Source organism: Moschus berezovskii, chromosome 4, assembly GCF_049115385.1.
Source record: "Moschus berezovskii isolate FMDL1 chromosome 4, NW_MosBer_1.0, whole genome shotgun sequence".
Classification (NCBI taxonomy): domain Eukaryota; kingdom Metazoa; phylum Chordata; class Mammalia; order Artiodactyla; family Moschidae; genus Moschus; species Moschus berezovskii.
The window spans coordinates 96305629-96329590 of record NC_142463.1 but is presented as its reverse complement, the minus strand read 5'-3'; the positions used below and the strand labels follow the sequence as shown (position 1 = coordinate 96329590).

Sequence of the window (23962 nt, the reverse complement as noted above, 5' to 3'; positions counted from 1 at the left end):
TCACTTCAGTCGTGTCCAACTCTGTGTGACCCCATAGACGGAAGCCCACCAGGCTCCCCCGTCCTTGGGATTCTCCAGGCAAGAACACTGGAGTGGGTTGCCATTTCCTTCTCCAATGTGTGAAAGTAAAAAGTGAAAGTGAAGTCGCTCAGTCATGTCCGACCCTTAGCGACCCCATGGACTACAGCCTACCAGACTCCTCCATCCATGGGATTTTCTAGGCAATAGTACTGGAGTGGCTTGCCATTGCCGATGACATGAAAAACCAGGTAAAAGCAATGTCAAATGAAAACATTCCTTTCTGGACTTCGGTCCTATCTTGGGTGAAGGACAATTGGTGGAAAACTATATTTACCACTGTTAAAGTTGCTTTGGTAGTTCTTCTTTGTAGACACTGAATTTTACAATGTATTGTGAACTTTATCGGAGAAGGCAATGGCAAGCCACTCCAGTATTCTTGCCTTGAAAATCCCATGGATGGAGGAGCCTGGTGGGCTGCAGTCCATGGGGTCGCTGAGGGTCGGACACGACTGAGCGACTTCACTTTCACTTTTCACTTTCACACATTGGAGAAGGAAATGGCAACCCACTCTGGTGTTCTTGCCTGGAGAATCCCCGGGATGGGGGAGCCTGGTGGGCTTCCGTCTATGGGGTCACACAGAGTCGGACACGACTGAAGTGACTTAGCAGCAGCAGCAGCATGAACTTTGTAACCCAGAGGTTGATGTCATTCTCCCAAATTGGGGGTCGGAGAGGCAGGGTGCAACATATCCCTATGAGTGATGCTCATAATGTGAGTTAAGAGCATCAAGAGGGGGGAATGAAGGAGGAATTCACGGGGCCTGGACTCCATCGTAGGCCTGTTCATGCTGATCATGCTCGGCCACCTCTCCAATGGACTCTGAACTCTGTGCTTAGTGCCTATGGAAACTACAATAGAAGGATAAGACCCCTTCTGGACAGGGGAATCTTGAAGATCACATCCAGGTTACTCATCACCTAAGAGAAAACATACTCTAATCACCCCTGCCTCTGGACAGATCATAAATTCTTCCTGTATCTATCAGAATGTAACTGCAGGCTTATTGATTAGTAACTGTTTGAACACCTAACTCATGAATGATGGGGTTATTGTGATTGTATTTACCCTTCCTTTGTTTATGTAAGTCTCAAGGAAATTGGGGTGGTGGGTTCAGACACGTACACATGGGGTATAAAAGATTTTCACAAAAGGTGGTCAGGTCCTTGATAAGAGGAGACTCTGCCTTGGGCCCGCCGGTGTAATAAACTTCACTCCACTATCTGCATTGTCCTTCTGAGTGAGTTTGTTTCCCGGAATGCGTGGCTCCAACAACTCTCTTTCTTGTGGAAGAAGGTGGGCCCTCATATGATTGCAAGGAAATATGCCAGCAGACCTGACTTGAGAGACCAGCCAATCCCGCACCCAGATTGGGTCCTGTACACCAATGGCGGCAGCCTGGTGGAACAAGGACAGTGACTGTTGGGATTCACAGTAGTCATGGCAGAAACCATCGTTGAGGCTGGCTCTCTGCCGTCACACTGGTCCGCTCAACGGGCCAAACCTTATGCTCTAATCCAGGCCCTCCAGCTGTCAAAAAGACAAAATCTCAGAACTGCACTGCCTGCTCACAGGTCAATGCTGCCTCTCAGCACAGACAGAAACCTCCAGGGATTCAGGTAAAAGGCATGCTGCCCTTTGAACACCTGGAAGTGGACTTCACTGAAATGAAACCTCACTGACATCACCATTACGGGCTGGTCATAGTATGTACGTTCTCGGGATGGGTAGAAGCTTTTCCTACCTGGACTGAAAGAGCATCAAAAGTAGCCTGGTGCCTGCTTAGAGAGATAGTTTCCAGATTTGGATTTCCTACCAGCATTGGATCGGAAAATGGCCTGGCTTTTGGAGCCGATTTGGTATAACAAGTAAGCAAAACTTTAAACATCAAGTGGAAATTACATACAGCATATAGGCCCCAGAGTTCTGGGATGGTGGCAGGAACCAACCAGACACTTAAAGAGACACTCTCCAAGTGGACCTTAGAGACTGACTGTTCCTGGGTGGGCTTGTTTCCGAAGGCTCTGCTCAGATTCAGGATGACCCCACAGTCCCATGGCTCTTCTCTGTACAAAATTGTGTATGGGAGGCCCCCTGCCATAATAAAACAGGTGTCAACAAATTTGCCTCAGGTAAGGGGAGACGAGATTTCACAGCAGATGGAACAACGGGGTAAGGTAATAAATCAGGTAACTAAGTTTGTACAAGAAAGGGTGCCATTCCCCCTTGCGGAACAGATTCACGAATTTGTGCCCGGGGATCAGGTGTGGTCAGGGACTGGAAACACGACTCATTGGCCCCACATTGGAAAGGTTCGTATACTGTTGGTCTAACCAGCCCTGCTGCAGTTAAAGTTGCAGGTGTCACTCCCTGGATCCTCCACATGACGGTGAAGAGAGCATACCACGGAAACCTGGAGGACGCCGAGTGGACCACACAAAAGGACCCCACTGACCCCGTGAAACCAAGGTCATCTCAAAGAAGAAAAACAGGTGAAGCTCTACAGTCAACTGCTGCCACAAGGACTTGCTGGTATCATCTTGAGACTAACCATAGTTTCAGTATAAAGAGGGACCTGGGCTATAATTCAAGTTGAATGTTGCGTATATTCCTGATTTATCTGGCTATATATCAGTCATCCTAGATGACATGAAAGGTCAGGCAAAAGTTCTGTCTGATGATAATCTTCCCTTTTGGACTTCAGTCCTGTCTTGGGTGAAGGGTGATTGGTGGAAAACTATCTTTACCACTGTTATAGTTGCCTTGATAGTTCTGCTCTGTGGACCCTTTATTTTACAATGTATTACGAACTTTGTAACCCAAAGGTTGATGTCGTTCTCCCAAACTGGAGGACAGAGAGTCAGGGTGCAATATATCCCTATGAATGATGCTCATACTAAGAGTTAAGAGCATCAAGAGAGGGGAATGAAGGAGGAAACAGACAGAACAGGCTCCGTCTTGAAAGCAGGACCCCATCTTGGGCCAGACTGTGGACTTTGAGCTATATGCCCAGTATCGATGGAAACGACACACCAACTGGAAAACCAGGTCCCCTGGATGGAAGAGCCCCAGGGCTCGTACCCAGACTCTCTGTTGCCTAAAAGAATACCCTAATTATCTGTGTAACCGAATAGAATCATAAATTCTATTCTGCTTATTGGGCTATGGCCACAGGCCTATTGATAATTGTCCACTGCTAACTACCTAGGCTTAAGGCATATGCATCAGGGGTTAACTTTGATCGTATCTTTCTTTTCCTTTGTTCAGACTAGTTTCAGGGAATTTGGGGAGGTGGGTTCGGGGACGCACACTTAGGGTATATAAGGTTTTCAGAAAAACTGGTCAGGGTCCTTGCCTAAGAGAAGACTATGCCTTGGGTCCGCCAGTGTAATAAACTACACTCCACTATCTGTATTGTCCTTCTGAGTGAGTTTGTTTCTCAGAAACGTGGCTAAAACAGGAAGAGTGGTCCCCAAGGCAGAGAGAAGAGCAGGGCAGAGGCCCCTGGTGGAGGACACGGGGGTGGCAGGAAAGCCGTGTGGCCCGGACTGAGGGAGCAGCGACTGTGGAAGCGGCTCGAAGTATTGGGCTGGCCAAAAAGTTTGTCTGGGTTTGCCTGTATGATGGTATGGGAAAACCCAAACAAACTTTTTGGCCAGCCCAGTAAGACTGAACTGGAGAAGTCCACAAATGCCAGAACAGGCAGGGATGAAGCTCAGATGCTTTCTCCCAGAGGCAAAGGGACACCACTGGATAGTATAAGCTTTGGCTACCAGATATGTTCTGATTTGTGTGAGACAGATTGGAGGGAGCCGTGTGACATAGGTTCAGATTCAGATGACAGAACATGGGTGGAAAGTGGGCAGGATGTGATGATGGACTGAAGATGGTGGTGTGGGGTGGAGGTCGGGAGAGGAAGGTATCAGGTATCTGGATGGCCATGAAGGAGGAAACAGAACAGGCTCCATATTGAAAGCAGGACTCCATCTTGGGCCGGACTGTGGACTTTGAGCTATATGCCCAGTATCGATGGAAACAAGATACCATCTGGAAAACCAGGCCCCCAGAAGGAAGAGCCCCAGGGCTCTCCACTGCCTAAAAGAATACCCTAGTTATCTGTGTAACTGAATAGAATCATACATTCTATCATGCTTATTGGGGTATGACCACAGGCCTATTGATAATTGTCCACTGTTAACCACCTAGGCTTCAGGCGTAAGAATCATGGGTTAGCTTTGATTGTATCTTTCTTTTTCCTTTGTTCTGACTAGTTTCAGGGAACCTTATACACTTAGGGTATAAAAGGTTTTCTCAAAGACTAGCTGGGGTCCTTGGCTCAGAGGAGGCTCTGCCTTGGGCTCACCAGTGTAATAAACTGCACTGCACCGTCTGCATTGTCCTGAGTGAGTTTGTTTCCCGGAACATGTGGCTACAACAGTCACAGGTGCCACCAACCAAGGTGGGGACCTGAGGGGGGACTGTGGCCTTAGCCTGCCTCGGCTCCCCTCATTTCTGTGCATGGACCCTGCCAAGGACCATTTGGAGGTGAAGGCGCTGTCACTATTGCCTTGGTTGGCCTCCAGACCGCCACTTTGATCCTCAGCAGGACACCTCGTGGCCACTGCTTTCCCAGTGCAGGGAGAGAGGCACCATCAGACAATAAAACCCTGAAATTGTGGCCATTATTGTCTTTCTATATTGTTTTTACCAACTTGTTTCTTATCCCCCCTCTGCTGGGAAGACGGGCTTCCCAGGTGGCACTAGAGGTAAGGAACCTGACTGCCACTGCAGGAGACATGAGACATGGGTTCAGTCCCTGGGTCTGGAAGATGCCCTGGAGGAGGGCGTGACAACCCACTCCAGTATACTTGCCTGGAGAATCCCACGGACAGAGAAGCCAGGTGGACTACAGGCCATAGGGTCTCAAAGAGTCGGACATGGCTGAAGTGACTTAACATGCATGCATATACTCACGCACTGGTGGGAAGACAAGAGTCTAGTGATCAAGACAAGAACTTTAAAAGGAGCGATCGACTTGACAAAACATACAGAAGAGTTACATGATCAATCAATCACACACTGTTAGAATTGAAAAGAAACTTAGTGAAAAAAAAAAAAAAAAACCAACAATCTCTTCCAGAGCAACTTGACAGCTGTTAAAACACCCTCTGCTTCAGCATTTCCAATTGCTGGGAGAAAACTGTCTGAACATACAGCCAGCTCAGTTGTCAGAGGGCTCTGATAGCAGGAGATAGGGTTTTCTTGTATTCAGTTGGAACTTATCTCCGAGCAACTTCCACCCATTTGTCTTGCTTCCATTCTTTGGAGGCAGAACAGGTCAATGTCCCTGTTGAAATGTGGTGCCCAGAAGGAAACACAAGACTCCAAATGTGGTCTGATTTAGTTAAAGCCCTGTAGGGAATTTAGAGGGGAAAAAAATAAAGCCACTGAGTCACCAGCTTTAAAAAAAAAAGACAGTCATAGAAAGTGCCCATAAGCAGAACCTTAGAATCATAAACTAAAGGGGAGCCTTTGAAAACACCCAGCTGGTCCTGTTCCCTAAAGAGATCACACCTAAAGCTGTCCAGCCCAGAGACAAAAAGCTGACCTATTTTTTTTTTAACATCTCTGAAAGCAGGAGTTCCACAGATTCCAAGAGGCTCCTTCCAAATCAATCATGGTAAAATATTTTCAAATCAGTGTTTTCTAGTAGGCTAATTTGTTTTTACATTTTCCTCTCTTGCTATTATCTCTCCTACCCCATAAATTGTCTTCCTAATGAAGCTGCTTATTGTATCATTTTCTGGGAGTACATGTTCTTCTGCTCCTTCTGCTTCTGTTTCAGTTCCTACCGCATTAATTAACCACACTTCCTCTGTTATTTTCCTTTTTTTGTATGGGATCCATGCTATTTATCCTTACACTGTTGCATAATGCTTTGTGTGATGGATGTGTTCTCAAAATTGTGTGCAAATCTAATCTTTGTAAATTGAGTCTCTTCAATTAGAAGTGCCTTCCAAATGCATTTCAAGTGTCATTATTTTGAGGCTCTCTGTGGGAGGCGGCCTGGTAGAATGGGAAACACTGGGCCTTTGGAACCAGAAAATGAAACCACCCAGGTCGGGGTCTGCATCTCACAAGCTGTGTAACCTTTACTGGTTACTTAATCTATATGGGCCTTGGTTTCTAATCCATGAGACAGAAATAATAATGCTGCCTCAAATGTTGTTGGAAAAAATAACTAAGCACACTAAAATCTCTGCAACCCAGGAAATAGATACCTCTTCCTGTCTCTAAAGTGGAGAATCCTTTTTTAAAGAGAATAATCTTCTCAAAAATCTATTTTGCAAATTCTGATTGTGTGTGTGTGTGTATGTGTTAGTCACTCAGTAGTGTCTGACTCTTTGTGACTTAAGCCCGCCAGGCTTCTCTCTCCATGGGATTTCCCAGGCAAGAATACTGAAGTGGGTAGCCATGCCCTTCTGCAGGGGATCTTCCCAACTCAGAGATGGAACCCAGGTCTCCTGCATTGCAGGCAGATTCTTTACCCTCTGAGTTACCAGGGAAGCCCCTCAAACACTTCTGATGACACGTCCTTAAAGCAGAACACAGCATATATTGATTTCACTCTCTGATTTAGGAAGCTTCTACCAAGCTTTATCTTGGGTTCTGCCGTTGGACTCCACCCTGTTCTGACAGATCTTATCTGGTCCATAACAGAAGATAATACCTGTAGCTTCTACCCAGGAGGCTTGAATTTCTGAAGCCCAAGGCATCTACCTCTGTTCTCCCGGTCACGTATATGTGTCCTTCTGAACATCTTTACGTGCCATTTTCCAGATTATTTGAGCCTTTTTGGTTTCCCCAAAGTTCTTCCTCGGAAGGGTAGGATTTTGCATTCACTCAAATCGCCCATCTCTCCTGCCTGACTCTGAGTTCCTTGAAAACTCATGCCCACAGGCCAAGCATGGTGTGTGAATGAACAGCTAGTGACCCTCCCTGGGAAATTCTTCTGCAGCTTAACAAATGGTGCAAGTCACTTCAATTCTCCATTTATCTGTAAGATGAGAAAATACAATGATATTCGTGGTTTCCAGGCTGGAGTTCCTAGTCCTTAGGGATCACAGTGGGAGAAAAGGAGAAAACTACTTTGAATGCTTTTAAGAGTTCAAAAGTAAGTGTGCAAGACTTCCCTGGTGGTCCAGTGGTTAAGAATCCACCTTGCAATGCAAGGGATGCAAGTTCAGTCCCTGTTTGGGGAACTAAGATCCCCACATGCCTTGCTACAACTAACACCCGATGCAGCCAAATAAGTAAAATAAATGAACAAATTTTTTAAAAAATCTACCTTTACTCAGTTAAGGCTGCCCTGGTTCATGTAAACACTGTCTCGTGATCTTGGTAGAGTGATGTCCGTTCTGTGCGGTACAGTCATGTCGCTCAGCACCTGCGTCAGTCAGGATTCTTTGTTGTGAAGAGCAGAAACCAAGTCTGATTGACTACAGCAAAAAATAAGTGCGTCGGAAAGATGTCAGCTAGCTCCAGAAGAAATGGAGGGACCAGGATCTGGAAATGGGCAGTAGCCAGAGAAAGCTGAGCAATGAGATGCTGAGCTCAGGTCGCATCAAAGAAGCAGCCCAGCGGGGGTGCCGCTGGACGTCAGACACTGACCCATGGGAACCACCATTCTAGGGCATAGGATGCTGTGGGATGAAGTCTAAGCCATGGTGGTTGCTTTGCGTCATTCCAGATGCAAGGTCTCAGGTGAGACCATCCTGTGGGCTAATTTCAAACTTTCTGTGCCAGTGTCCAGCTGCTAGAGGACCGGGATACTTGCTGGACACTTGCTAGCATCAGGTCTTCAGAGACTCCATCGTATTAGGAAAATCCCCCAAATATAGAGACAGGATCAGTTGTTGAAGAGCCCCCAAAATGGCAGATATCCACAACGGTTGTAATGTTTGTCATGATGAGTAAACCAATTGAATTTAATCAGTGGAGAAAATTTTATTTTGAAACATAGGATCCATAGAAGAAAAAAGTAATAAACAGGCTTGATGATTTAAAAAAAAAAAAAAATTGACTCTGTGATTTCTAATGTCACTCCCAGGCTTAAGTGCCCCCTGCAGGCAAGATAGAGGAATAAGAACTGAACTGATTTTTCTTCAGCTCTTAGTTTCATCAAATACAGTCATCCCTCAGGATCCAAGGGGGATTTGTTTCAGGATCTCCTGTGGATACCAAATCTGCAGAGGCTCTAGTTCTTTGTGTGGTATTTGCATATAACCTATGTACATCCTCCCTTTCATATACTTTAAATCATTTCTAGATTACTTATAATATCTAATACAATGCAAATGCTATGTAAACAGTTGTAAATACAGTGCAGATGCTATGTAAGTAATTGCCATTGTAAGGCAAATGCAAGTTCTGTTTTTTGGAATTTTCTGGAATGTTTTTTAAAAAAATGTTTGATTCATGGCTGGTTGAACCCACAGATGCAGAACCTGTGGCTGTAGAATTTGTTTTGCACTGACTGTTCATGCCATAAAAACCTGGACTTACAGAATTAATCACTGCTCAGGAATAATTAGCCATAGCTGTTATTAGGTCCTGATACAAGGGAAAACAAAAGGATCAATGACGTAAACATAATACTGAGTTTTCCTTTACATAAAAGAAATCTGGAGGTGGACAGTCCCAGCTGGTATGGTAGTTTCATAGTGTTCATGAACCCAAGCCTCTTTTGTTTTTACTCTGCCATCCTTAGTAGTTCAGGCTTCTATCTACAAGGACATTTCTTCAAGGCTGCTGGAGCTCCAGCCATCATGTCTGCATTCCAGAAAGGAAATAGGAGGAAGAGTGAAAGAACAAATGGCAAAAAGGCACATACAAGCTGCCTCCTTAAGACTTCCTGAAAGTTGCACTTAACAGTGTTTGCTTACATCTCATTGACCATCTTTAATTTCAGGACAGCCTGGGATACTATGTTCTTTTAGCTGGGCACATTGCCGCTCAAATATTTAGTGGGAAGCTACAGTATTTGCCTCACCAAGGAACTCTTAAGATAATCCGAGGTAGTAAGAGGTCTGCTTCAGTGGCCATCAGCTCTCTGCAGATTTACAGATATCAATAACAAGAAGCCACAATGGGGATGATCAGTACAGATACCCTAGGAGCTACCTTTCTGAAATTCCTGAAAAGAAGCTGTGGGTCCTTTAATGAGTTTTCTAGGGAATAACAAAAATAGTGAACATTTGTTGAGAATTTACCTTCTGCCAGGTGTTGTGTGAAGTGCCTTATCTCCACTTTCTCACCTCAGTCTCACAGCTACTCCATGAGGTAGGCACAACTCTACCCAGCCTACAAAGGAGGAAACCAAGGATTAGTGGCAATAAGCATCTTGCCCAATAAGCATCTTACTCATCTTGCAGTGAGTAAGCGGGAAGCCAGGGTCAAAACCTGGGTCTGTCTGACTCTGGAGCCCAATACACACACATACACATACAGTAGCAGCTGTGCTGTCCCAAACGGTGGTTGCCAGCAACAAATACATTTAGATTTAAATTAATTAAATGGAATTAAATTAAAAACACAGTTCCCACTGGCCACATTTCAAGGGCTCAGTAGCCACATGTGACTAGTAGCTACCATATTGGATAGTGAACATGCAGAGCATTTTCAACCTCACACCAGTTCTATTGGACCACCTCGGGCTACAGGAACTGGATCATTCCTGGACTTCAGCTCTCATCATAAATAAGGTGATGATATATTCTCATCCTTTCTCTGGCCTCCTTTCCTGTTTCTGTTGCCCCATCTTGTTACAAATAGAGCTTAGCCTTGCAAAGAGCGAAAGAAATTCTGCAAAGGAAAATATCGATGCAAGTTGGAAAAGTGGTGGTGTATGATCTTTGTGCTGCTTCAGTACTTAACTTTGGGGCTGAGGAGCCACTGTGGAGGGCAGAGCCGGCCGAGGGTGGAGTTTGCAGTCAGTTCAGCTCACAGGGTGACTGCTAGACTGGCCTGAATTCCTGAGCACTAAGCTGCAGCCTCCTTATTTTCCCCTCCTTTCTTTAGCTCTTCTTCCCCTCCTTCCTATTTTGTCACATGCCAAATGTGCTTTCATTAAACCTGCTCTTTTAAAAGGTTGCAAAGCTCCCAGCTGCTGCGAAGTCAGATTTTTAAGAACACATTTGCATCTTTTCTCAGTTGCTGCTTTAATTACACGTAATAAAGGTATTTAGTTGGAGAAGAATAGCTGATGAGCCTGCACTATCATAAAAAGGTCTTGCCAAATGCCATTTCCTTTGTCAAGAGAGAACTTGCTTAAAGACAGTGGAAAGCTGTGATTCATTCCTCTGCCATAGTGTTACTATAAGAAATTCAGTTCATTGGGAGTGGCTGTCGCAAAGACTTTAAGCAGTAACAGAGTTCTCAGCCATGTTCTGCAACTACCACCAACGCCTGGGCTGGAAAGGTGTGACAGGAGAAGAATGGTGCCTTTTGTGACTGGTTTGTCAGGTCAGGAAGCTTCGTGGCTGGACCTCCTGTTTTTGCAAATAAAGCTTTATCAGGAGATTCGTCATGCTCATTCGTTTACACATTGTCTTTCTTTTTAATTATAGGCCTGAAATGATTTATTTAGTCTTTGACCTGGAACTTTCTCTCTCTCTCTTTTAAAAAAATAATTTTATTTATTTATTTTTGGCTGTCCTGGGTCCCTGTTGCTGCACATGCCGCCCCCCCTCCCGCCCCAGCCACTGCGTGCAGGGGCCAGTCTCTAGCTGCTGTATATGGGCCTCCCGCTGTGAAGCACAGACCCAGGGCTCAAGGGCTTCAGTAGTTGCCACTCCCCAGCTCCAGAGCATGGGCTCAACAGTTGCAGCATACAGGCCCGGTCGCTCCAAGGCACACAGTAACCTCCCGTGCCAGGGATCAAACCCACATCCCCTGCATCGGCAGGCCGCCTGAGCCGCCACTGAGCCACCAGGGACGCTCCCGTTTACACACTGCTTATATCAACTTCCATGCTTCTATAGCAGAGCTGGGCTGTTGCTGCAGATACTACCTGTAAAGCCTAAAATGCGGTCTGCTCCTTCCCCTGGCTTAGGAGGTGGGAGTTGGGATAGATCAGAGGTCACAATCTATCCTGCTTGGATGTCTCTCTGGAAGGATTTTCACTGACCCTGCCCCCCACCTGGTCCATGGTGCCATCATCTTGCCCCTGTGTGACTGCCCGACTTCCCACCTACCTGTATCCTCCTTGTCCCGCGAAGTCTATTCGCTGCCCTGCAGCCTGAATGTCCCTGTGAAACATAAGCCCTGTCTTGTCCCTGCCTTGCTCAAAGCCCTCCAAGGGCTTCCATTTCATAGAAAGTGTATGTGCTAAGTTGCTTCAGTCATGTCTGACTCTTCGCGACCCTATGGACTGTAGTCCACCAGAATCCTCTGTCCATGGTATTTTCCAGGCAAGAATACTAGAGTGGGTTGTCATCTCCTCCTCCAGAGGATCTTCCCGACCCAGGGCTTGAATCCATGTCTCTGATGTCTCCTGCGTTGGCAGGCAGGCTTTTTACCACTAGCGCCACCTGGGAAGTCCATTTCATAGAGTCAAGTCCAAAGTCCTTGGACAACCTGCCAGACCCCCGCCACCACACACCTTACTCAACCTGGCTTCCTCTGCCCCAGCCACACCAGTCTCCTTACTCACCCTTGAACTGCCGGCCCGTGTCTCCACTCAACCAGGGGTGGCCAGCTGGCCTCAAAATGCCTGTCCGCAGTGTGCCTTGTTGCCAGTAGAGGGCAATCCAGCCAGACCCCTGGCATGCACGGGTGGCCTCCTGACTGGTTCTCTCTGATAGAAGGTTGTGCTTGGCGCTCCCGGTGTGGGTGCACTTGAGAACTGTCTGCACCTTCTGCATTCCCCATCTACCCGTTAATGGAGTGGTCATCGAGACCCTTGGAAACAGGAAAGCCACAGAATGGAAGGTATTTGAGTCTCTGGACCCAAATGAAGACTGCCCATCACCAGTAGCTTAACATGGAACTGGAACACAAGCAGGAAACAAGCATTCATTGTGCCATCCGTTTAGTGTGGAGTTTTAAATTTGTTTGTCATGACAGCATCACCTGGCCCAACACAGGGCCTTTGTGCTTGCTGTTCCCTCTGCTTGAAAAGTTTTTACCCAGATGTCTATGTGGTTTTCCACTTCCTTCAGGTCTCTGTTCAAACACCATCTTAACCGAGAGGCTTTCTCAGATGATGAAAGCAAATCACCTGCCACCGTAGCACCCTCTGCCTTGTTTGTACTGTTTCATTTCACTTCACAGCACACGCCGTCACCTGACATAGACTCTGTTCACTAGCTTACTGCTCAGTGCCATGTGCTTTCAGGGCTTGCCGCAGTGCCCGCTACAGTGTAGGGGCTCAGTAAACGTCTGATGAATGAATGAATGACCGACCGACAATCTCAAGGATCAGTGGGTAAAATAATAAGGTTTTTATTCATGGGATGGGGAGAAGAAAGGATGTGGGATGATTCCTTTTGCAGTTTTTAACACTGAGCAAATTATTGTTGTCGTTTTAGTCACTAAGTCATGTCTAACCCTTTGTGATACCTTGGATTACAGCCCACCAGGATCCTCTGTCCATGGGATTTTCCAGACAAGAATATTGGAGCAGGTTGCCATTTGCTTTTCCACGGGATCTTCCCAACCCAGGTATCGAACCCATGTCCCCTGCATTGCAGGCAAATTATTTACTGCTGAAGCCACCAGGGAAGCCCAAGAAAGGTATTAATTGATGCCAAAATAAATGCAGACATGTGTGTGAAGCCCCTGCTCTCGTGGGGGTGTGGGTACATGTGGCAGCACACTGTGGGGGCTGCTCTGTCACAGAGAGCCCAGGGTGCTCACCATCTCAGCGGATGGGTATCAAAATTAGGCTGTGGGCTCAGGGAAACTTGCCAAAGGAGGTGACATGTGAAAGAACTGGCTGTGAGAAGTGGGAAGAAGAGATTCTGGCATAGAGGAGACAGGAGACTTGCCACAGCCTGGGGGGTTTGAGGAGCTCTGAACAGTCTGATGTGGTGTGAACTCAGGGGCAGGAGGGAAGTGGGAGTAGGAGAGGGCAGAAAAGCCTGTGGGCCGGATCATGAACAGACTTGCTTGTTATGCTAAGAAGGTTGAACTATATCCTGAAAGTGATGGGAACCACATAAGAGAAGGCCAAGCAGGAGAATGGCATAATCAGCGGTGCATTTTATGAGGCTTCTCTTGGCAGCAGCCTGCAAATGGGCTTGGCAAGGATGTGAGACTACAGGCCAGGTGAGGCAAACACTCAGTGATGCCCGGGGGTGGTCCAGGATCCCAGCCCCTCTCAGCTGGAAGACAACACAGACCACATGGCCTATCTCTAGCCAATGGGAGCCTGAGAAGCTGTTTCCACCTTCTTCCTCCCTGTGCCAGGTGAGGGGGTGGGTACCATCTGGGTCTAGTTTCCTAAAACCATGGGTTCCAGGGAAAGGCAGTGGCATTTCTGAATCTGTATTGAGCTCTGCATCCTACCTTCCCTCGCCATCCAGCAGGGACCCTGAAGGAATGGTGGACCTTGATGCATTCCTGCCACAAGCCAGCAGCGTGAATGTGCCCAGAGTCTTGGAGTCTGTCTGAACAGAGGATATTTGGGATGTCCCTGGGCACTCAGGTCTGTCATGTCATAACCTAAGTGTTGAGAGTCTTGGCACCTTAAGGGTGTTCAGAGAAGAGACATTTAGATGATGCAACTGCATTTCAGATGCATGGGGTTGGCATTCTTCAGTTAGGAGAGGCCAAGGAAGACAGGGAAAGTCTGCAGGGGGTAGCTGTGTGAGCTGAGTCACTCGGTCATGTCTAACTCTTTGTGACCCCGTGGACTGTAGCCTGCAAAGCTCCTCTGTCCATACGATTTTCCAGGCACGGATATTGGAGAGGGTTGCCATTCCTTCCTCCGAGGGATCTTCCTGACCCAGGGATCGAACCCGTGTCTCCTCCATCGGCGGGTGAACTCTTTACCACTGAACCACCTGGGAAGCCACCAGAGGGTAGCTATAACCATCCAAATGTCAGCAATAGCCCTTCAAGACTCTTGCCTGGTTTGCTCTCAGGCACTTGGTGGCTTCCATGTGGCAGCATCCACACAGCAGTAGGATTCTGGATGTGTTCATTTCCGTCCTCTCCTGAGCTCACCCACACACACGCATGCTGCTGTGAAGCACTTGCCAAAGTTTCCAGGTATGGGAGGAGGCTGGATGGGATCTCCCAGTGTTGGAGCTGAGCAGTGGGTGAACTGCAGTGCTCATGGATTCCAGCAACGACTCTTGAAAGCTGGGAGAGGATCAAGTCAGCCCTTGTTCCTCACATGGTTTATGCTGTGAGCAAGCCTTCTATGCTCGAGGAGCTTGGAGATGCTGCCAGGCTGAAGTGAAGGCAGTAGGAGTGTGAGTGAGGTCGGAAGCAAAGGAAGCCAGGTGGAACCTGTGACAAGCGCCTGAAACGGGGCCTTATTGCTCGGACTGGCTGTTACAAGGACTTCCCTGGTGGCTCAGATGGTAAAGCGTCTGTCTAACTCTCTGTGGCTCTTGTTATACAAGGGTGGCATGGGAGTTTGAGTTAGACCCTTAGAAGAGCCAACAAGTCATGCAAATGAGTAAAGTGGGCAGATGGTGACTGGTCTCCACGCAAAAGGGGAGCTGCCCTTCATCTCCAGTCATTTGTTGCCATGGGGCCCTGGAGGCTGAGTCATTGGATCTTTTGATTCTTTAAGGGAAGTGCAAGGTTCAGATTCTCATGGGCTATCTCTTCTGTCACTTTTTCTAGGTTAGGCTGTGGTAACAGGCAGCCCTCAATGTAACAGTAAAGGTTCGTTTGTTTTCTTTTTGTTTGTTTGTCTTTATTGAACTTGCTACAGTAGTGTTCCTGTTTTCTGTTTTGGTTTTTTGGCAGGGAGGTATGTGACATCTTGGGCTCCCCTAGTGGCTCAGATGGTAAAAAAATAAAATAAAATCCACCTTCAGTGTAGGAGACATGGGTTTGATCCCTGGGTGGGGAAGATTCCCTGGAGAAGGGAATGGCTACCCACTCTGGTATTCTTGCCTGGAGAACCCCAGTGTCAGAGGAGCCTGGTGGTCTACAGTCCATGGGGTCGCAGAGTCTGATACGACTAAGTAACTAACACTTTCACCTGTGCCCCCTCTGCATCGGAAAGCAGAGTCTTAACCCCTGGCCTGCCAGGGAAGTCCCATAAAGGTTCAGTCTTGTTACTTATCCACAGGGATGGTTCTGCTCTGCATTTCCTCTTGTTCAAGGATTTAGGCTGAAGAGCAGACCCGGTCCTAAACGTGCTCCTGGATAGCAGAGGGAACTTCTACCTGCACCCTGTCCCCCAAAGCAAGTGTCCTGGCCCAACCTGAGTGACTGGGGAGAAGGATGAACGCCCACCCACCCCTACCTTCCATGGGGTGACATAACTGTTCACGTGACCACTAGTAGGAGAGCAGAAGGAAACTGGGACAAGAAATGATCTCCCCCCTCCCCTGTTTCTAACCATCGGCAGCTGCATCAGGAGCATCATAAACGCTGGGCAGAGACAAACACAGGGAGCCACAGACCACAGATTCGTAATTTATGGGGCAGACATGGAGTGGATAGTCTTGCAGTCTTCCTGAAGCGCAGACCCTGGCTCAAAATCCCCTTGGCAGTCCTCTCGAAAAGAGAAACATGGTTCCCACACCTTCACAATTGGAGTGAATCTAAAGTGGCTCCTAGTAATCCTGGAGAAGGAAATGGCAACCCACTCCGGTACTCTTGCCTGGAAAATCCTGTGGACAGAGAAGCCTGGTAGGCTATAGTCCATGGGGTCACAAAGAGTCAGACACGACTGAGCAACTTCACAGTACTCACTACTTCCTTTTATAGGTGCTCATAAATTCCCTTTAAACAATTCTTTCATAAATACTACCCAAGATCCAAGTTGCTTATCGTTTGTGGTTCTCAGAATTCAGCTTCTATTTTTTGCATTCAGGACATTTGCCTGGGTCTAGTCTACAGCACCCAGTTTTGTTCTCCACAGAACTCAGCAATGACACTGGTAAGACCTCTTAGCATCCAAAGGTTAAATGGTTTCAGGCCTAGAAACTTGGTACCATTTCTAACAGTAAGAAGGTCTTTTAGTTCCCCAAAGTTATTTCTTTCTCATGAGTGTGTCCTGGCTGAAACTGGGATCTACTGTTTTTATTTGTTTGTTTGTTTTTTTATAACCGTGTGAGTAGAATGTGAGGAAATTGTCATTTAAACCTGCATCCAATTTGGTCCAGAGAAAGATGGTGAGTTGAATCCATCTGGATCACACCTGGTGGGTCACTTTGTAATGAACACATGCAAAGAAGTACCCTGTGTGTGCTCCTTGGAATAATTATAAAGTCATCATTAATCTGGATATGGTTTTAGGTTTGGATGATTAATGGTTTATTTTGAGAGTGTGCGTTTTGGTATATGATGGAACCAGAGCTGAGTTGCTATGACCTTACTTTCATAGAAGGGGAAAATATTTCTTAATTCTGTATGAATGCAATGAATTACAGTAGTTGCTTATTCTTGCGGAGTTGATAGGATGTTTTCCCTGAGCAATCATTTGTGAGGGGCTGAGGCCCAGAGGACTGCAAGGGATATTCAGGCAGAATAGTCTCCTCTCTGGAAGAGAACTAAGGATGCCCAAAGCAGCATAACTGGGGTGGATCATTCCTGTCCTTCACATGGCATTATTGGAGACTGATGTCCTCCAAACCCCTTGGATTATTGTGTTCTGACGGACTTGTTCCACTGGTCACTACGGGGCAGGATGGCGGGCCGGCTTTGCCAAGGGAAGGGATGGGCCGTCAGAGAAGAGAGCAGGTGCTGGGACAGGAAATGAGCACAGGGGGCTGCCTCTTTCTAGGCCTTGGGTGGATTCCAGGCAGAGCAGGCCTGACTCCAGGGCACTTGCAAATGGACAGTTGCACTGACTCCTGCCAGGCGGCAGGATGGGAGCCACATAAGGAGACAAAGCAACTTGTCCATGGAACAAAGAGCCTGGCCAAGGGGTGACACCAAGCTGTGTGTCCAAGAACAGGGCCACGTCCACCCTGGTGTGGGGTGTCCCTGCTGAGAGAAGGCAGCCTTCTTCACAAAGGTACCACCTACTGACCCACGGGCCCACGGGCCATGCCCACTGTGGGGTCTCCTTCTTGGGGAGGGTAGAGGGGATGCTTTCTTTCTGTTTCACCAGCCGAGCACACCCTTTACTTCCCATGAAAGTATCTTCTATGTGCAAAGCCGTGGCCTGCTCATGGCGGAGGTGGGCGGGGGTAGGGTGTATTTTTGTTGTTATTTATACAAAAGAACTCCTAAATCTAGGCCTGAGAACCGTGAAATTAGCAACATCTTTTAACTGTTGCTAGTTTTTCTCCACTTTGTTCTTTTATTTTGGAGTGTGTAGTCAAAACTTGCAGAGATTGGAGTTTTAATGAGCTCCATCCCTACGTCAGGAACTGTTCTAGACCCTGGGGATGCGAAGTAGGGAAAACAGAACAGAAAGCACTCCCTGCCAGTGTGCAGCTCGTGTTCTAAAGGAGGCATTGACCAGGCTCAGTCCTGCTTGAAGGCATGTAGGGAGTGCTGTGCTTTGATGGGGAGGCAGGGGGAGCACGGCATCCCTTGTTGAAGGCTTGCCTGATGGTCGCAGCAGTAGAATGAACTAGCTGTGGCCTGCAGATGGCCAATCTGTGAGCATCATTAGCAGCAGGCAGAGATTTGGGGTAGTGGACAAACATTTAGATCCGGGCACTCTGGGCATCTCAGAAATATCCGAGGAGCACTCTGAGGGGGCTAAATCCCACTGGGGCATTGAGGTATTTAGTGGGCATGTGAAGTCTGCCCATCAGATTCTATGTGGCTTCACTCCCTCTGCAGCATGCTCAGTTCCTCCGTCACGTCAACTCTTCGCGACCCCATGGACGGCAGCACGCCAGGCTCCTCTGTCCATGGGATTCTCCAGGCAAGAATACTGGAGCAGGTTGCCATTTCCTTCTCCAGGGCATTTTCCCGACCCAGGGATCGAACCTGTGTCTCCTGCTTAGCAGGCATACTCTTTACCAGTGAGCCACCTGGGAATCCCCATCTAACCAGCATTAATTCTGTCTTTTCCAGTCTAGACATGAGTCTTCTTGGCTGAGAGTTTGGAGGCAAAGTATAAATCGAGGAGTTCTGCTTTTTTGCCATCATCTGTTAAAAAATACAATTGGTCCCAATTAGCCTCCTTTTCCTCTTGAGCTGTCTGCTCACTGAGAGCCTCTGCCCACAGAGACCTACCCAACCCTTCTTTGCACATTTCTAAAATCTGCTTTCCCGACAGGTTCAGAGCCCTCATCTGGCCAGGACTTTGCAAAGGCCAGCTCCTCTCAGGGACCCTGTCGCTTGCACTTCTGCATAGCAGGGTGCCCAGAGTCAGGTGCAGGAGAGTTGTTCTCGTTTCTTTCCTCAAATTAGTTAAGATGAAGCTGTCAGCAGTTCGAGGAGAATGTATCCGACATCCTGTGTCCAGCAGAGCGAGATTCCCATACTATCCCTCCCCTATCTTGCCACTGCTGTCAGAAGGCTTGCTCAGGCCTTGGAGCCCTGAGGGCATACCACCACATGTGAACAAACAGGCATGAAAGTGACAGCTCAGCAGCAGATGGCCACCAGGTGGAATTCCACGTCAGCCTTTTGTCTGCAGCCTTGTAACCGCTCACCTCGTCCATACCCACCCAGCTCATCCAGTTCTGGCCTCTGGCCTCTGCCCCTGAGTTCCTCCCTCAGACTGTGTCTTACTCTCTAGGTTTGACTCACTTATGTCACCTGGCTTCTGCCCTTAGCTTGGCCGTGAGTCTGCATTTGTCTACCCTTGATTCGATCCATTTTGCATCTAGTGTATCTCCTGCTCCCAGTGCGTACCTGGCTGTTTCCTGGCCTGGCTGGCTGGGCTTCCAAGCCTTTGATCCTTGCTTCGGGGAGCTAGACATTCTCCTCCCTTGCCCCAGCCCGGCACACAGACCGTGAAGCTTCTTAGGAGCACGTCCTCCATTTCTTCGCTCTGGTTGCACAGCCCAGAGCACCCGCCACCCGTGCACCGCCTCCCCTCCTCTCTTTTCCGTCATTCTCTCTGCACTCGTGGTTTGTGGATACCCATCCAGGTGTGCTCAGATCTGTGTGACACTTTCACCTTTTCTACAAGCACCTCGAAAAGCAGAGCTCTCCCACTGTTTCCATCCCATCCCACCCTACCCTATCCCATCCCGTCCCATCCTCCAAGGTAATGAAACCAGCGAAGTCACATCTGTCTTTCCAGGCTCAGATCTCAAGGTTTTCTTTTTCAGTCCCCATCCTCTCTACCCTGAGGTAAAGACTTCCAGGACTGCAAATTTGATTCTCCCTGTTTCTGAGAATTAGCATACATTTCTTCCTTTTTCCTTGTTGTTTCCGTGTCTTTTATTTTTTCAGGTTCTATGGTTTTGCTGTCCTAGCTGGTGCTTTGTTCAGGATGTCTCTTGTTTTTTTAAAAAAAAGGCAGACAGAAATTCAATTCCAACAAGCTCAAGCATGAGGAACATTTATGGACTCATGTAACCCAAATGGGAGAGGCAGGAATAGTGTTGGGCATGAGCGATGACTAGGGCCCAGGCCCAGGGCTTTCTTTGTGCTGCGAGGCAGAGATGTGCTCTTCCAGGGGCCTTCCACCCAGCAACTCCAGTCTCACATATTCTAGCTTTGTTTTTGGACAGGGCAGGGCTTGTTTCTCAGTCAAGAAAAAAAATTCTTGGAAGCACCAAGTCTGCGTCTTGAGTGACTGGGTCATCCCTGAGACCAAGAACAAAACTGGAAAAGGACTTACAGAACCTTATCTTTAGGAGTGGGAGGGGCAGTTCTAAATAACAGATGACTGGTCCCAGAGAAAAGAAGGGGTAATAGCAGACAAATGACAGATGTCCATTACAGACCAAGGTTACATGCATCCTGGCTCTGGCCATCCCATATCAGTTCCCCTTTAAGCTGTCTTCCCAGTATTGATCTTCCAATCCAGAAGACTAGATGTAATTCTACCTTGCTGTATTAGTCAGGGTTCCTGAGAGAGCAAATAAGAGAGAGAGAAGGGGAGGAGGACTTATCTATAAAAATATTTACTGTAAGGAATTGATTTACACAATTATGGAGGCTGAGAAGTCCCACAGTCTGTGGTCTACTAGCTGGATGACTAGGAAAGCTAGTGGTGTTGGCTGAATCTGAGCCTGAAGGCCTACGAACCAGGAGAGATGATTCCAAGGGCGGGAGAAAACTGATATCCCAATTCAACAGTCAAAGCGGACAGAGAGAGAATTCCCACTTCTTTCTGTTCTATTTGGGCCTTCACTGGATTAGATAAGGCCCACCCACACTGGGAAGGCAATCTGCTTTACTACATTCACAATTCAAATGCTAGTTTCTCCAAGGAACACCTTCACAAATGTACTCAGAAAGAATGTTTAGCTAAATATCTGGGCACCCTGTGGCCCAGTCAAATTGACACTGAAAATTAACCATCAGATTTAGTAACCTGATAAAGGAGATTTGGACCCCAGTACCAAAAGGTCTTGGTGGGTTAAATGTGGTGGGAGCACGTATTGGAAGTGACGGGGAGTGAGAGTAGAGACGGGAGGAGAAGATGAGACGACATTATCGTCGTCACTCCCAGCTCAGCTGGTCTAGCCCAAGTCTCCCACATTTTCACCGGCATAAACCAACTCAAATACATCTTTGCACTTTCATTACAGCAACAAGCAGCACTGGTGTTTGGTGCTAGAACAATGATTTTCAAAGCTTTAAACACAGGACCCACTGTATTTATCTCAAAAGAAACAGCATGCAGAACCCCAGTGTATAGAACAGACGAGAGCAGAGCTGCTTGGGAGCACTGGCTTCCTCAGGACTCAGTGAAAAAGCAACTCCAGAGAAGAGACATGCTACCTTCTCTGTAAGTTCCTTTGAAATGCCTCAGCATTGCCAGTGTGACTTGTATGTGTGTGTGATTTAGATTTAGTCTGCACCCAAGGGTTGCTCTCACTGGGGATGCATACCCCGGCTGACTAGCCAGTATTTACGAAGAAAGCCATACTTCAGAGGCAAGAACTCTGAGTTCTTCAGCTATCATCATCTCCAGTAATCATCAGCCGTTTCATAATTCAGTTCAGTTCAGTTCAATTCAGTCGCTCACTCGTGTCCGACCCTTTGCGACCCCATGAATCACAGCACGGCAGGCCTCAGTGTAATGAATATTAGAAATGCTTGTTGTTGGTGATGTAAGTGATGATCAAGAGAAGAGAACTAGATAAAATACTCTAGAGGGTCCCCTCATTGTAAGAACAGGATACACGAATCCAGCAAGTGCTTACTTTCCTCCCAGGCTCCATTCCGATATGATCATGGGTAGAGATGCCGATCCAGAGGATGCCTGTTTGCCGGACTCTAATGGGATGCTTAGCAGCACTCAGCCGTTAGAATATTATCATTTGCTTCATACAAGTTTCCCATGAAGTGTCCTGTCAGAGCACCTGAACGGACGTAGACTTGGGTCCCCATTAAAATTACAAAACAAGTTTTGTGATGGTCCCTCTGCCTGCCTAATAATGCAAGTTTGTTATATGAGGTAGAACTGAACTGACTGTTGCCTTTGCTGTGATCTGGTAGCAAAGTGCAAACATCTTTGCACTTTCATTATAGCAACAAGTAGCATTGGACATGAAGAGAGGTGCTTAGTGCTAGAGCAATGGTTTTCAGAGCTTTAAACACAACAGGGGAAAAACAAAACATGAAGGGAAAAGCAAACATTTTCACCCATCTAATGTTGAGGACGGCTTTTATGAGGCCTGAGACATACATCTTGAGGGTCTTTTTTGGGAAAAAGCATTAAAAATTATAAATACAAAATTAGGTATAAAAGTAAATATGTATATAGAATGGGAAAAAATCATAATAGATTTTTAATTTATTAAGCTAATAAGGGTTACTTGTCACATAAGGTGGCCAAAGTATTGGAGTTTCAGCTTTAGCATCAGTCCCTCCAATGAACACCCAGGACTGATCTCCTTTAGGATGGACTGGTTGGATCTCCTTGCAGTCCAAGGGACTCTCAAGAGTCTTCTCCAGCACCACAGTTCAAAAGCATCAATTTTTCGGCGATCAGCTTTCTTCACAGTCCAACTCTCACATCCATACATGACCACAGGAAAAACCATAGCCTTGACTAGATGGACCTTTGTTGGCAAAGTAATGTCTCTGCTTTTTAATATACTATCAAGGTTGGTCATAACTTTCCTTTCAAGGAGTAAGCGTCTTTTAATTTCATGGCTGCAATCAGCATCCGCAGTGATTTTGGACGAGTTGACTCACTGGAAAAGACTCTGATGCTGGGAAAGATTGTGGGCGGGAGGAGAAGGGGACAACAGAGAATGAGATGGCTGGATGGTATCACCGACTCGATGGACATGAGTTTGAGTGAACTCCAGGAGTTGGTGATGGACAGGGAGGCCTGGCGTGCTGTGATTCATGGGGTCGCAAAGAGTCGGACACGACTGAGTGACTGAACTGAACTGAACTGAATAAGGGTTACAAAGAATAAAAAAAAACATATTTTTATTAATTAATATCTAATAGCAGTTTTAGAATTATATTCCTACATTTGGGGGCTGTATACTCTTTGATAGGCTTCCTTGGTGGCTCAGAGGTAAAGAATCTATCTGCAGTGTGGGAGACCTGGGTTTGATTCCTGGATTGGGAAGATCCCCTGGATTAGGGCATGGCAACCCACTCCAGTATTCTTGCTGGGAAATCCCATGGACAGAGGAGCCTGGTGGGCTTCATTCCATGGGGTCACAAAGAGCCAGACATGACTGAGCGACTAAGCACATATTCTCTGAGAGCCTCTTCATGTGACAATTATTCTGTAATAGTTTCAATAGAGAGAATAAAATAATTTAGTCCTTCTTCTAACTTGTTGATCAAGATGTTTTGTTTTTATCTTTTAAATGCACTAATACACAACTTCAGGGAATACGTTCACTATAGCTCTCATAGAGGACCTGTACCCTGTAAATAAGGAATTCTGATCAGTTTGATTTGGCATAATTTCTTCAAAAAAGAAAAATGCATGAAATGTTTATAGTTGTATATACTGTATATAGAACATATTCTTAATAAAATTTCTCTTATTATTGATGAGGACTGAATGCTCCAGTCACAACTGTATATGTGTTCACTGGGACAATATTCACAGATTATCTTTTGGCTTTGCACAGTTAAAACCTTGTAACCCTCCTTCTCTCATATCCATGCTCAGTGCCACAGAACCTGTTCTATTGCAGTAGGCTCTCTGGTTTGCACCTTCCCACGATGTCAATGGGTAAGTTTGTCCAGTGGATAGTAAGACTATCCCTGCACAGGACAAATAGGAATATGTTAACTATATCTGGAAATGTTTGCAAACCACACTAATACATCCCACTAAACCTAAACTAAACCAACTCAACTTTCCTTAGCTACGTCCCCCTAATGCCCTTCAATACCACCTGATAAAAGGAGAGATTGGCTGGGGAAAAAAATCCATAAAGGAAAGAGAGAGCTCCTTAACTGATTGTGGTTAAAATATATGTCCTTTGGAAAATCTATTAAAACATTCATCAAGTAAACAGGTTGTTAGGGACCTTCACATCGTCTTGGAAGAGGCCCATTAATTGAAAGATCTCATATTTAGCTTCATTTCTTTCATAGTACATTGACTCTGCACCAAACTATTGA

At 46.7% G+C, this 23962-nt stretch overlaps 1 long non-coding RNA gene across 2 annotated transcripts in view; it reads left to right on the top strand.

Moving 5' to 3' along the window:
- Positions 1–12356: 12356 nt before the first annotated feature.
- LOC148778099 (uncharacterized) overlaps positions 12357–23962 on the top strand; it is a 51660-nt gene continuing 40054 nt past the window's right edge. For both annotated transcript variants that reach the window (XR_016037264.1, XR_016037263.1), the window contains exons 1-2: positions 12357–12562; positions 12713–12802. This is a non-coding gene — a long non-coding RNA (uncharacterized LOC148778099). The remainder of the gene's footprint in view (positions 12563–12712; positions 12803–23962) is intronic.